This window comes from Dufourea novaeangliae, unplaced genomic scaffold (genome assembly GCF_001272555.1).
Source record: "Dufourea novaeangliae isolate 0120121106 unplaced genomic scaffold, ASM127255v1 scaffold547, whole genome shotgun sequence".
Lineage (NCBI taxonomy): Eukaryota > Metazoa > Arthropoda > Insecta > Hymenoptera > Halictidae > Dufourea > Dufourea novaeangliae.
The window spans coordinates 88,879-101,234 of NW_015374427.1; positions in this window are offsets into that span (position 1 = coordinate 88,879).

Consider the following 12,356-nt stretch of genomic DNA (forward strand, 5'->3'; position numbering starts at 1 on the left):
AACAGTAACTGATTGCGCAGCTGTTTTTTTTTCTGTTTTTATTAATGCATCATATTATGATGACAGAAATATACTTCTTCAATAATAAAGGCGACGTCATGCAATTTATACTAACTACTTCACTAAATAAATATAATTTCCGAGTAATAGCACCGTTAAGAAGTACATGTGACACCCACAACAAATTGAATGTTACCAGCGATGTATTTTCTTCTCTTTATATACCTACGTAAAACAGAATCTGAGCCAGGACGCACTTTGACCTAGTAACGATACCCCCACTCTAATAAAAAAAAATACAGAGTACGTTGCACCAGACATATCTACATTTCCGTCAATAGTTTTAACTTTTAACCAAACATTTTGATTAACACCACTATACAGTGATATCCGCGTATATGACCACGATTCTGTCTGCATAAATGGCCAGGTGCTACCCTCTCCAATTCCTGGACCTGCTGGCTTGAGGCTGATAAAGCCTCGGCGTTATCTATAATCCACATCGATATGATTGAACTGATATTGAATTACCGGAGTAAGGAAATCATTTTTGTATATCTTTATTATATTGTTACAAGATGGCCTTAGTCAGATTATTGAGATTCGTACGATGAAAATGATACGAAACGACTACATTTCTACACTGGGCGTCAAAATTAAGGAACCACTCAAATTTGCCGAAAATATGGGTCATATTCAAATGATTATATCTCCGAAAAAAATAGTTATAAAAAATATTGTATACGACCATTTTGTAGCCTGAAGTTTCTAGTTTTTGAATCGGGAATTCAAAAATTATTTTCATGTAGTTTGTTCCTTTTTTTTAAAGATGATGCGCAGCAAGCGACTGTTAAAAAATGTTGGTCAACTTCGAGAGGATGCGTGGGCCAAATAAAATTTTTTCTGGTAATCCCAATGGAATACTTTTAGAGAGCAGACTTTTCTCTATAATTTCGCTTTTTTAATTTTGTTGTACCATTTTTATTGGCTGAGTTATTCGTCATCATATGAGAAAAGGCACTTTCCACTTTGAGCGTCTGTAACTTACGAACGCATGATCGTATAGAAAATTCCGAAAGAATTTTGGAAAGCTGAGAGATTTCTCTTTAAAGAACTTCAGTTGCCAATTTGTTGAAATTTTTTTTCGTCGTATACAATCCATTTCAAAATAACGTAAAATATTGCATAATTACCATTTTTCACAAAACACGATGCCATTTTAACAAAAATCATGGAATCTTCCATGTGTCCACGTTTTTTTCATGTTAAAAGTATACGTAACCCCTGTGCCAAAGGTCGAACTGATCAGATTTTTTTTACCCTATGCTCTCGATAGTGAAACTTGCAATATGGTCTGAAAAATTGGTGAATGACTCTTTTGTGGTACGTTTCCTCTGCAAAACAATTTTACAACGTTTGAACTGTTATGATCTGTTTTTTTTTAGTTTCACTTTATTTTAGAAGAAAGGAGAGATTTCAGAAATTTAGCAAACACATTTCTAGCCAATCTATTCGCAATGACAAAAAGTGCACAATGCGAAGGGATGAGAGAGTGCAGATGCTGTGTACATCCTACCCTTCCTTAATTATTATGATAAATACACTCTTTTTTTTACTAAACTTAATAAAGTAAAATAAAGTGAAACTAAAAAAAAAAACAGATCATAACAGTTCAAACGCTGCGAAATCGTTTTAAAGCTTTATTAGCTTTTGGGTAAATATTTAGAATAGGGGATGCAGCTCCGATGACCTGGACCTTGGCATATGTATATTGTCAAGGACACCCTCTTTAGTGATCTTGAGAAGGTTTTTGCCGTCACTCTTTATTTGTTAAGAAGCTGTTAATAAATAAATTTCGCAATATAAAGGTGTATGTTTAACTTCATAATTTAAATTTTACCTAGTATAAACATTATTTTATTAGAATTCTTTTCGTAATTGCGTGGACAGGGGTGAAATTATTAATTATATGGGGAATGTTTATGAAATGCGTGGGCGCATTTGCACGCTACACCCCCACTCCGAGTACAAATATAACTCTCACCTAACCCAAATCTCATTTTAAGGGAGGAGACTCCGTGGGCCGTGAGCTGTGTCGTGTGCTCACACAAGCAATGGGAACCGTGTATGTATACGCGATGCACGAGAGAGACATTCGATTTCGTAGAAACCAAAATGTGCCTCGATAATTGCACAAATGAAGTTTTAGCGGGTATAGAACTCACGAGTAGACTTCATTACAGAGTGGTCTGGTCCGTATAAACATCAATAAACACCATACGTTGAAAGAATTGGAATTTTAGAAAATGTACGATTGAGACAGACGCCGATGAAAACACACAAGATAGCTGCTCAAGACACAATTTGTTAAATATCACACGATTTAATGGTTTTCCCATCAAAACCTGAGCAGACCACCCTGAACATCACTATCACACTATCGTGGAAATTCGATTTTTGTCAATTTATCACTTCTGGATGCAGGGCCGTTCCTGGGTTGTTGGCCGCCCGGGTGCAAAAATAGTATCGCCGCCCTTATTAATTTAATATTGTTCAATTAAGAATTTAATATGCAATACCTATTTATATATTTTTATTTTTAAATAAAACCATTAATTTTTTAAGGATCTTTGATTCATTTTATGAAAATAAAAAATATTTTTTAATTTTTATTTTCATAAAATGAAACTAACATCCTTAAAAAATGAATGGTTTTATTTAAAATGAATATTTTATTCCGTATATGAGTACGAAACTAACGTATAATGTTTGTAATAATGATGTTATGGTTGATAAATATAGCGACCGTTAATTATCTACACGAATTTAATCCACTAAATATGGCTAAATATCTTGTACTACTTTGGGTTGTCCATAAAGATAGTTTATTCTTATATACGAGTAGTGTGACAAAGATTACATATAAAATTAATTTGATTGACATCTGTTTGTCTAAAATTTTCAGAATCATAAAAAAGGTTTTGATTATCATTCGTACCAATCCAAGTTTTACATATAATAAACGATCTGCGGCCGCCCCTGAATTTGGCCGCCCAGGTACGAGGGCACCTTCTGCACCCCCGCCAGGAACGGGCCTGTCTGGATGTCACATTTAGGTTTCTACGATTTGACGCTTCCAGTCTCAGGAATATACATTGACATAGTTCAAGGATTCACCGTTAAGGGCGCTTATGGTTTTTGTCAGCCACTTTAGCCATGTTACAATAAGCATCGATAAAACAACAAGCAGTCGGTAAATGTAATCTCGCAACACGAAAGGAATACAGTAGACATTCGTTTATTGCCGACCCTTTTATTGTAGCATGGGAACGCCCTTCGCTCATACCTATTTCGCACACTCGTGCGCGCACCCCACTCTGTCGTCCAGCACGCCCAGAACGGAATACATACGGTGTCGCGTTTCACTCGTATATTTCATTACAGAAAGCTAAGTGTATATAATATTGTTTTAATAAAATGTTTCATTGTTTTTAGATGTTTTCAGTTATAATCAACTACATTTCGTATTATGCTTAATTCATATTGAATATAAGTAGTTATGTAAGCAGATAAACTCATAACAAAGTCTTTAAGGTTGTTGATCATAGAAATTGAAAAGCTAAATGAGATTAATACCTATTAAAGAAAAAGTGTTTTCCTAGGGCGTGATAGTGCAAAATTTATTACAATAGTACAAAATAAAACTGAACCAATAATACTGCTTTATATAAATGATTATTCCTATAAATATTACATATGTGAAATAATTAAAAATCTCAACCTGTATATAATTGTACAACTATTTCCGCTTAAGAAACAATTAATTTTTTCAGTATATTCTCTTCAATTTGTTACTTATAATATTTTACTTCCAAGACACTTCTGAATACATGTATAAAAGTATTGGTAAATGTTTAATTCTTTGTCCAGTGATCCCTACTTGAAAATATTAATAGAAGGTTCTCAATAATAAAATCATAGAACAATAGGATTGAATATCTTAAAAATATTATGAAAATTTAACATTGAGTATGTCATGATGACTGATTATGAGTCAGAAGTAAAATATTATACCTACTAAACTCAATGCAATGAAGTTAAAATATTAATTGTCTATTAAACTGAAATGGGTGTACAATTATACATATACAGGTTGAGTTTTTCTGTTACTCCATATTAGTAGCATCGAAATGAATAACTTATTTTCCTGGAAAAATAGTCACATTTGTTCAGTTTTGCTTCTTACTGTATTTTGTTGCAATCACTAACTTGTGTTTTTCTACACTTTTGTACATAAATAAGATAATTAATAAGCAAATGGAGTTGCATATACCTCGACGCTGTAGGCAGGAGGTGGGAGGGGTGGCGGCATCTCTAGCCGTTCCCCGGGGCAGGGGGGCAATGCATCCCCCCCCCCCAGAGAAGATCCCTCCCTCAAAGATCTAGAGGGAGGGCAACGGCGGGGCTGGTCACGGTGAGTGGTCGAGCGATCCCGTGACCAATCCCTCACGCCCGAGAGGATCACCGGGGAGTTTTTAGCGTGTGAAATCCCGCATTGTCCGTCTCCGCCCCTAGCGGAAGCGGTGCACCTTTTCAAGGTTTTCCCCCCGTAAAAAAAAAAAGGTTTCAGTCAGCTATATTTAATGAATTATAATGAAACATTTGCACCAGTTGGAAGAACATCAAGTTTCAGATTTATAATGGCGTTTTCTAATCAATTTAGTTAACTAGTCCATCATATGGATGTAAAAACTGTTTTTCTAAATGGTATATTGAAAGAGGACATCTATATGAAAGTTCCTGAGGGGGTTGAATGTAGAGATGATCACGTTTGTAAATTAAATTAGGTCCTGTATGGATTTAAGCAAGCGGAAGGATCTTGGTTTCAAATTTTTGAACAAGCACTTAAAAGTGAAGGCTTTCGAAATTCCTCTGTAGATCGATGCATTTATATCTTAAATAAAGGAGATGTATCGAAAAATATCTATATGGTACTTTATGTAGATGACCTAGTGATTGCTACAGCTGATATTGAAGTAATGAATAGCTTTAAAACTTATTTCATGAATAAATTTTGCATGGTAGATTTAAAGGATATCAAACTTTTTCTGGGGATAAAAATCGAAAGAAGTGACGATAGTATAATAATGAGCTAGAGTGCATATATTCAAACAATTTTGAATACATTTAATATGTCTGAATGTAAACCTGTAAGTACGTCTCTTAAAAATAAAATAGATTATACAGCTTTATACGCTAAGAAGAAATATAACGCTCTTTATCGAAATTTTATTGAATGTTTGATGTATGTAATATTGTGAAAAGTTCTACACTATTGATTGAACGTACATTTTTGCCAATCTATATTATTTTAATACATAAAACGTCTTCGAAATCACAATCTTCGCTTTAAACGTCCAACCACTGGGACCTTAGTATCGATATAAATATTTTAAATCCAATTATTATGTATGAGGACAATAATGGCCGTATTAGCATAGCGAATAATTCGACTGGTCACAATGGGTCGAAACATATCGATATAAAGTATCACTTCTCAAGAGAACAGATTGAGAAAAATGTAATAAAACTGAAATATATTCCTACAGGTAATCAGTTGGCCGATGCATTAACGAAACCATTACCGGCGATCAAATTCCTGGAATTCAGAACTGGAATGGGCTACGAATAATAAATATTAACTAGTATACTAGTGTATGTAACTTTTGATACAATGGACTGGGTTAGGTTTTTCTGGGTTTTCCCTAATCCTAAGCAACAAGTGTTGCACCATATGTAACTTATCCCAGAGAAATCACAAGAAAGGTGTGTTCTTTTTAAAAATATAATCGATTAATTTTTTAGGAGGCATGTTAGTTTTATTATATTAATGAATATATATACAAAAGTTGTCTATTATATTTCTTCCTTCAGTGCTGTAGAATGTAAAGGATTCAACTATATTGCTAACGATGCGTCGCACAGTGGGGTATTTGACCCGAAAAGCTGAACAAAACCCCAAATTATATCTTTGTTCAAAATGAATGAAACTTTGTCCCTATGTTCCTAAGAAGGAATAAAAGTAAACTGCTATCTTGGTTTTTCGAAAACAGCAGTTTTCCTCGACATTGTCCGGCAATAATTATGTTTTTTACATTATAATTTAAAATAATATTACATATGCCTGTATGTTGTATGATAGATTAAATGTCCCTAATACTGCCACTTTATTTATTTTACTTAATAAAAACATAACGTACGAAGAAATGTGTACTGAAGACTGTATTAACCCTGTCCAACCTCAGGATTCCATTTGGAATCGTTAACTTATTTAGCATGAATCTGAAGATTCAATATAGCATCCTATCGTATAGTATAATTTTTTGCCGTCAGATGGACAAGTTCTCGAAAATATCATTCGGGACCCGAATATGTTACGGGACTCAAAGATCTCACAGGACACATCTGTCGGGATCCCGATGCGATTTATAATACTATCGGGATCCCGGCCACTCTCGCCTAATTTCTCCCGACCCGACCCGAGTTTCGGGAATCCCGTGATTTCGGGTATCCGCACACCCCTGTTATAAATGTACGCAATTCATAGAATTACACGAATCAGTCGAATATACAGGGTGTCCCACGTAAAATTTCACAAGTGAGTTCTTTTGTAATTAAACGGTATATGGGGGCTAACAATTTGAAGTACACAAAACGTGAGGAAGGAATCTCTGCGGGGGAAGGTCGTACCCACCCCTTTTTTAAAAATGGAACGGATTAGTACTTATCTTTTATTTGGAGAACTGTTATCAAATATTACAACATTTGTTTAATACATCTTTTGATATTCCGCATAGTGAAATAGTTATAGCACATTAAAGGAATATATGAAAAGAAGGATACAAAACGCATGTAAACTTATCACTCCAAGAAGATTGTCAAATGTTCGGAATAATATGATAAAAAGAATAAATAAATGTTTGGAATGTAATGGGCACCATTTTGATCATTTAATAAATGATTTTTACCATATTATATTTATTTTAATCTCATTCGTTGCTTTCCCGAAGTTCTCTCCGAGACAAGTATTCTTTTCTATAACTCTTTAACTATGCAGAATATCAAAAAATGTTTTAAACAAATGTTGTAATATTTGATAGCAGCTATCTAAATAAAATAAAGCAAGTGATAGCCCGTTCCGTTTTTACAACAGTGGCTGGGTGCCTGCACCCCCTTAGGACTCTCTCTCCTTAATTTTTTTGCAGATACTCCAAACGGTTAACCCTCTTATACCATTTAATTACCAAAAATTCACTTCGATATCTGTTGTAATTTCAAGAGAAAACAGCTTGTAACACTTTACGTGCGACATACTGTATCATTTTCTGTTTCCTGAAATTAATTTTAAAAGTAGCTGAAACAATTCTGAAATTCAACGTTCGTGTAAGAGAATTTTATACTAAATTCTAAAATATAGGTTTAATTATTTTACCACATCACATACACTACATGTGCATATAGATTAAATTGCCACGAGTTTCACCTTTGCTAATTAAGTATTAATCTTTCCGCCTTTGCCGTTGAAGTGCGTGATGATAATTTCTCACCAAACTAACTTTACATTGTTACTGCTCCACGCTTTTATAGCCTCTGATACTGTTTTATATTCTCGATAAAATCACAACGGGTGTAAAAGGTCACGGTGTTGAATTGCTGTAAATAATACCGCGCGCAACAGTTTCTTGAATCATGTATCCATAAAAGAATCAAAATCCTAATTTCAATAATTGTATTATAATAATCTTTGTGTAGTTATACTAATAATTCTCATTACATTTAACTTTAAGATATTATAACACGATGAATCATTAGAATAATCAGTTACACTGTTCAAGGCATAAAATACCTCATAACCGTTAACAGACGTTTCTGATAAATCTTTATGAGCTGAAAACGAATCAGCAAACCATTTGTCCTCAGCACGTCCAGTTTTTGAAAAGATCAATTTTCTAAAAAATTGCAAATTTTCAATTTTAGAGGTGTGTTGTGCTTTAACAGTAATAGTTATTCATCGCTGTTTCTTCCTTTTTGGTATATTTAACAAAATTTTGGTACAGCATACAATTTTTAAAATATATAAACAAATGATTGGTTGTTACAAAAAATTCAAAGTAACCAATTAACGAGAGTGAGAGAGCGAGAGAGAGGGACGGAGGGAGGGAGGGAGGTCGAGAATGGTGATACCTGGACTATCCAAGGTGCATGATGATCTAATAAAAATCCGGAATTTCCTCTAGGTCCTGCCTCGTCGGTCTCCAACCCGTTACAATTAATTTTGAACTTTCCCTTCCGAAATTACGGTTTTATAACACGTCATCTACCTTTCAAGATTAAAAGAGACTAATTTGCCATTCTAGAGTTGTTATTATATTTGTGCGAATACATATTCGTCGTAAACGAATGTTTAACTTGCAACATTCAGAGAAGAAGTTTATATATTTCCTAATCTTTCACAACTATATGTTACCCTTTATTAATACGTAAATTACACATTACTGAGCAAGAGATGACAGGGGCCTGAGATGTATAGTAAATATACTTCTGTAAGATACGCACGGCCCTGGCTGCGGTTTCATCAGTGGGCCTTCGGTCACCCACAAAGTGGCTAGTTGTAAAATCAGTCGGGGGTCCCGCTCCACGAAAGCTCTTTCACCGACAATATATCGAAACTGTGAGTGCGTCAGAGTTCGAACTACTCGACGAGCTCGGGTAACAGGTTTATGATCTCAGCGGAGACACGAGTAGTGATGGGTAATCGATACGGCTCCCGCCGAGCCGAGCCGGGGCCTTGAGGGGGGGGGGCCGGCGCGGCGGGGGGGAGGCGAGATGTTATTATAAGATAAGCCGGCAGCGACCGACGCTCGAGATACAAACACACAGAACGAATCACCCATGAATAAAGATTTTAACTTTTACTCTTTTCAGTGTACTTTCTTAAAAAGGTTATGACTAAATATAGGAGATTCTCCTGATGAAAATAAGTCCAAACCCGACATAAATCAAATTATATTTAATAACAATACAATTCGTATCGCAACATAACGCATGAGTAAGCATTTAAACTTTTACTCCTTTCAGTGTATTTTCTTACCTGACCTTTTTAATGGTTCCTATATTGTTTTATTTTTACCAAAGTCCCAAAATGTTCCCTATCCTTATAACTATTTATGTATTCTTTTCTTCCCGGCTGGCCGGTGGATTTCGGCCTCATTAGGGGACATAGGTTTCGGTCCGGTATTTGAGAAATACCGGTCGGCACTCGGGGAAGTGCCTGGCGCCCGGAAAACGGTTGGAAAACTCGCGAGGACACGAACAGAGGTACGGGACCTGGAGGGAAAGCTTTGTACGTGCCGTGTAATGGCCGCGCGACCCGCTGAATTCGCGGGCAACGTAACAATATATATATATATATTATATATATCTATAAACACAATATTTCTACACATTAGGTACAAACGAACAGCACACACAACACATACACACACACATACCAAAACTGGACCAAAATCCGAGTCCCTTGATTCGGCCGAAGCCGACCTGCTGGCCGGGAAGAAAAGAAACCGACGGTGGATAGCTCTAAATTCGGCCAGAGTTCGCAAATATTGGAACGCGAGACACTCCCCGCGACAGGAGATCCCGGTGAAAATACACAAACAAAGAAGGAAAAGTAATAGAATTGTACGACGAGACTGTTTAACTCAATAAAATAACAATGTTTAATATAATTCTCGCGCCGGCCTCTGCCGAGACCGCGTTACAAAAGGTGGCAGGCTTTAACAAACAGTGGTTCGACGGTCGGCTATCGTCGCGACCCGCGTATTCGGTGCAATCGACAATTTCGGCAATTCAGTGGTCCGCTACCACTCAAGATATTAATTCAGCCGTTATAATACACGATCGTACGGAATTTCGCTACCGCCGACTATAAAAGATATTACATTGACTTGAGGGCTTTCTGCGTTATGTTATCGCACCCTGTAGGAAATCTGCGAGGTATTTACGATAATATAATTCTTCCGACAATCACGTATTCAATCCGCGCGTCTGTTAACGATATTTAACGATGACTCGACTGTCGCGGCATTGTCCTAGCGAATACGAGATCAAGGTTTGCCCGTTGGAAACAAAATGAGGAGGCTTACCTAGGGAAGTACGATAATCCTGGCTTGCTCGGCTTTCGCCACTATCTTGCGGAAGTGCCGGTACTCTTCGATCCTCCTTCGCTGCGCTACCCCTCTCTATCGTTCGCTAACAATCCCGCTCGACCTGCTCACTCGCTACGCCGCACACGCGATAAACGATACGGTCACCGCTCAAGTAAATTTTTGGGTATCGTTACGCGACGCCAGGACATAGCGGGCCCCCCGCTATGCTAATTCTTTTCTTCTTGCGTACCCCCCTAGACTCCTATGGAGCCACGCTCCTACGGCTCAGGGATGATGCGCCGTGGAAGGATCCCCTGGCCATGGGGATTCCTTCCGCCTTGTGAGGAGTCCAGCCTTACACCCTCCTACGTGGTTCCTGCAGCTCCCACTGGTTCTCTCCCTCTGCCTCCTTCATCTTGGGGTCCTTTTCGGGGGGAAACGACTGAGTCGCCGATTCCAGTCTTGCTGTATTCTCGTGATGCCCCGTCGACCGACTAAGCGCCTAACAATCCTTGCGATCGTCGAGAGGGAGGCCCCTTTTCCTTAAATTCTATCCCCCCGGGATAGAAACCTTGTCCAGTCGAGCTGCCGCTCGACGGGATTCCGTGGCGGTCCCTATAGCAAAGTCTGTGGGCGCGAAGAGAAACCAGCCGAGGGGTCACCTCTCGACGCTGTCCTCTCGTGGGCCGATCGCGGAAGGACGTGGTATCGGTACTCGTACCATCCCCTCGGCTCAGTTGCCCTGCGGGCGACGCGAGGGTCATCGGGGCTGTGCCCTGTGCATCGCGCCACCCGTGCCGCCCTAGCCCAAACCTAAGTTTAAGTTTAAGTTTGAACATTCTCCCAAGAGAGGGGAGTGTCGGTACCCCCCTCCAAGGCCCAGCTATGACTTATTGTGTCTTCAGCTATCCCGTAGCCCCGCAATTGGGACTACCGTAGGAATTACCGGGGGGCTATATATCTCTGATTTTCCAACCCGCCCAACTTTTTCTAGGCCCTGGCCACACGAAGGTAGGGAAGTACTCGTGCGGGGCGGAGAGTCACTAGGATCGTCCCATCCTTACCTAATAAATTAGCTAAAGGAGTTTGAACGTCGGGGTAACCGATCTGGCCCAGACCTAGATTAGATTAGATTTTGATCGTTCTCCTGGGAGCGGGGAGTTTGAAATCCTCCCCCCTTAGGCCCGGCCGTGGCTTAGTTTGAGCGCCTGTGGTCATCTCACCAGCCCTGCAATAGGACTGGGGTGAGCATTACCCAGGAATAAGGATTCCCCCGGCATCTTCGCACCCGACCAACTTTTTTAGGCCCGGGCCGCATGAAGGCGAGATGCTACTTGCCTGGAGGTCGGAGAGTCACTAGGATCGTCCCACCCCTACCTATCGAGAATGGAGTATGTACGTCGGGGCAACCGATCCTTCGTCTCCATATAGTGAGTACCAGCATCACTCTTTGCTTCACCCACAGACCGAGTCTACCAACGGGCGGGCCATATCGTGCTTTTTGTACGTTCCATCATTGAGAGAGAGCTGTATCGCCTAATATTCGCAACCCCCTGTGTATCTTGACCTGCCTATGTCCCGAATACTTCAGGAGCCCCCCCACCCTCTGTTACCCAAATTTGTACAAATCTAACACTACCCCCCGTTTTCAGGAGAAGGAGGGACCCTCGCGGGACTCCGACAGATATACATGGGGAGGCCGTTCTAGCCGACCTCTAGGAGAGACGTGGTCGGGTTCGGCGATCACCTCCCCCGGGAGCCGCAGCGGACCATAAATGAATCCACCGCCAGTCTGACGTTAGTCTAAAGCTACAGCGGGGTTGTGATTTTAGAGCGTGAAGACGATTATAGAGAGTAGATCGCGCCCACCCCCCACCCTAGATTACCAAGGAAATCGCGACGCGAGAGCGTGTTTAACGCCCACCGGACTTTGCCGAAATATCTCCGAAGAGGGAATATCAGCTATCATCAGGGGCATTGCTCACGTTCGGTCTCGAGGTTATCGCCCCACCCTATTGGTTGATGCCCTCTGTCTCTCCGGCGTACCACGGTCGTTGCAGCGTGTGCCAAACGTCTCCGCGATCCGTCGTCATATAATTGTGCTCCGGGATCGCTAGCCCATTTTTTTTTTTTTTTTTTTTTTTTTTTTTT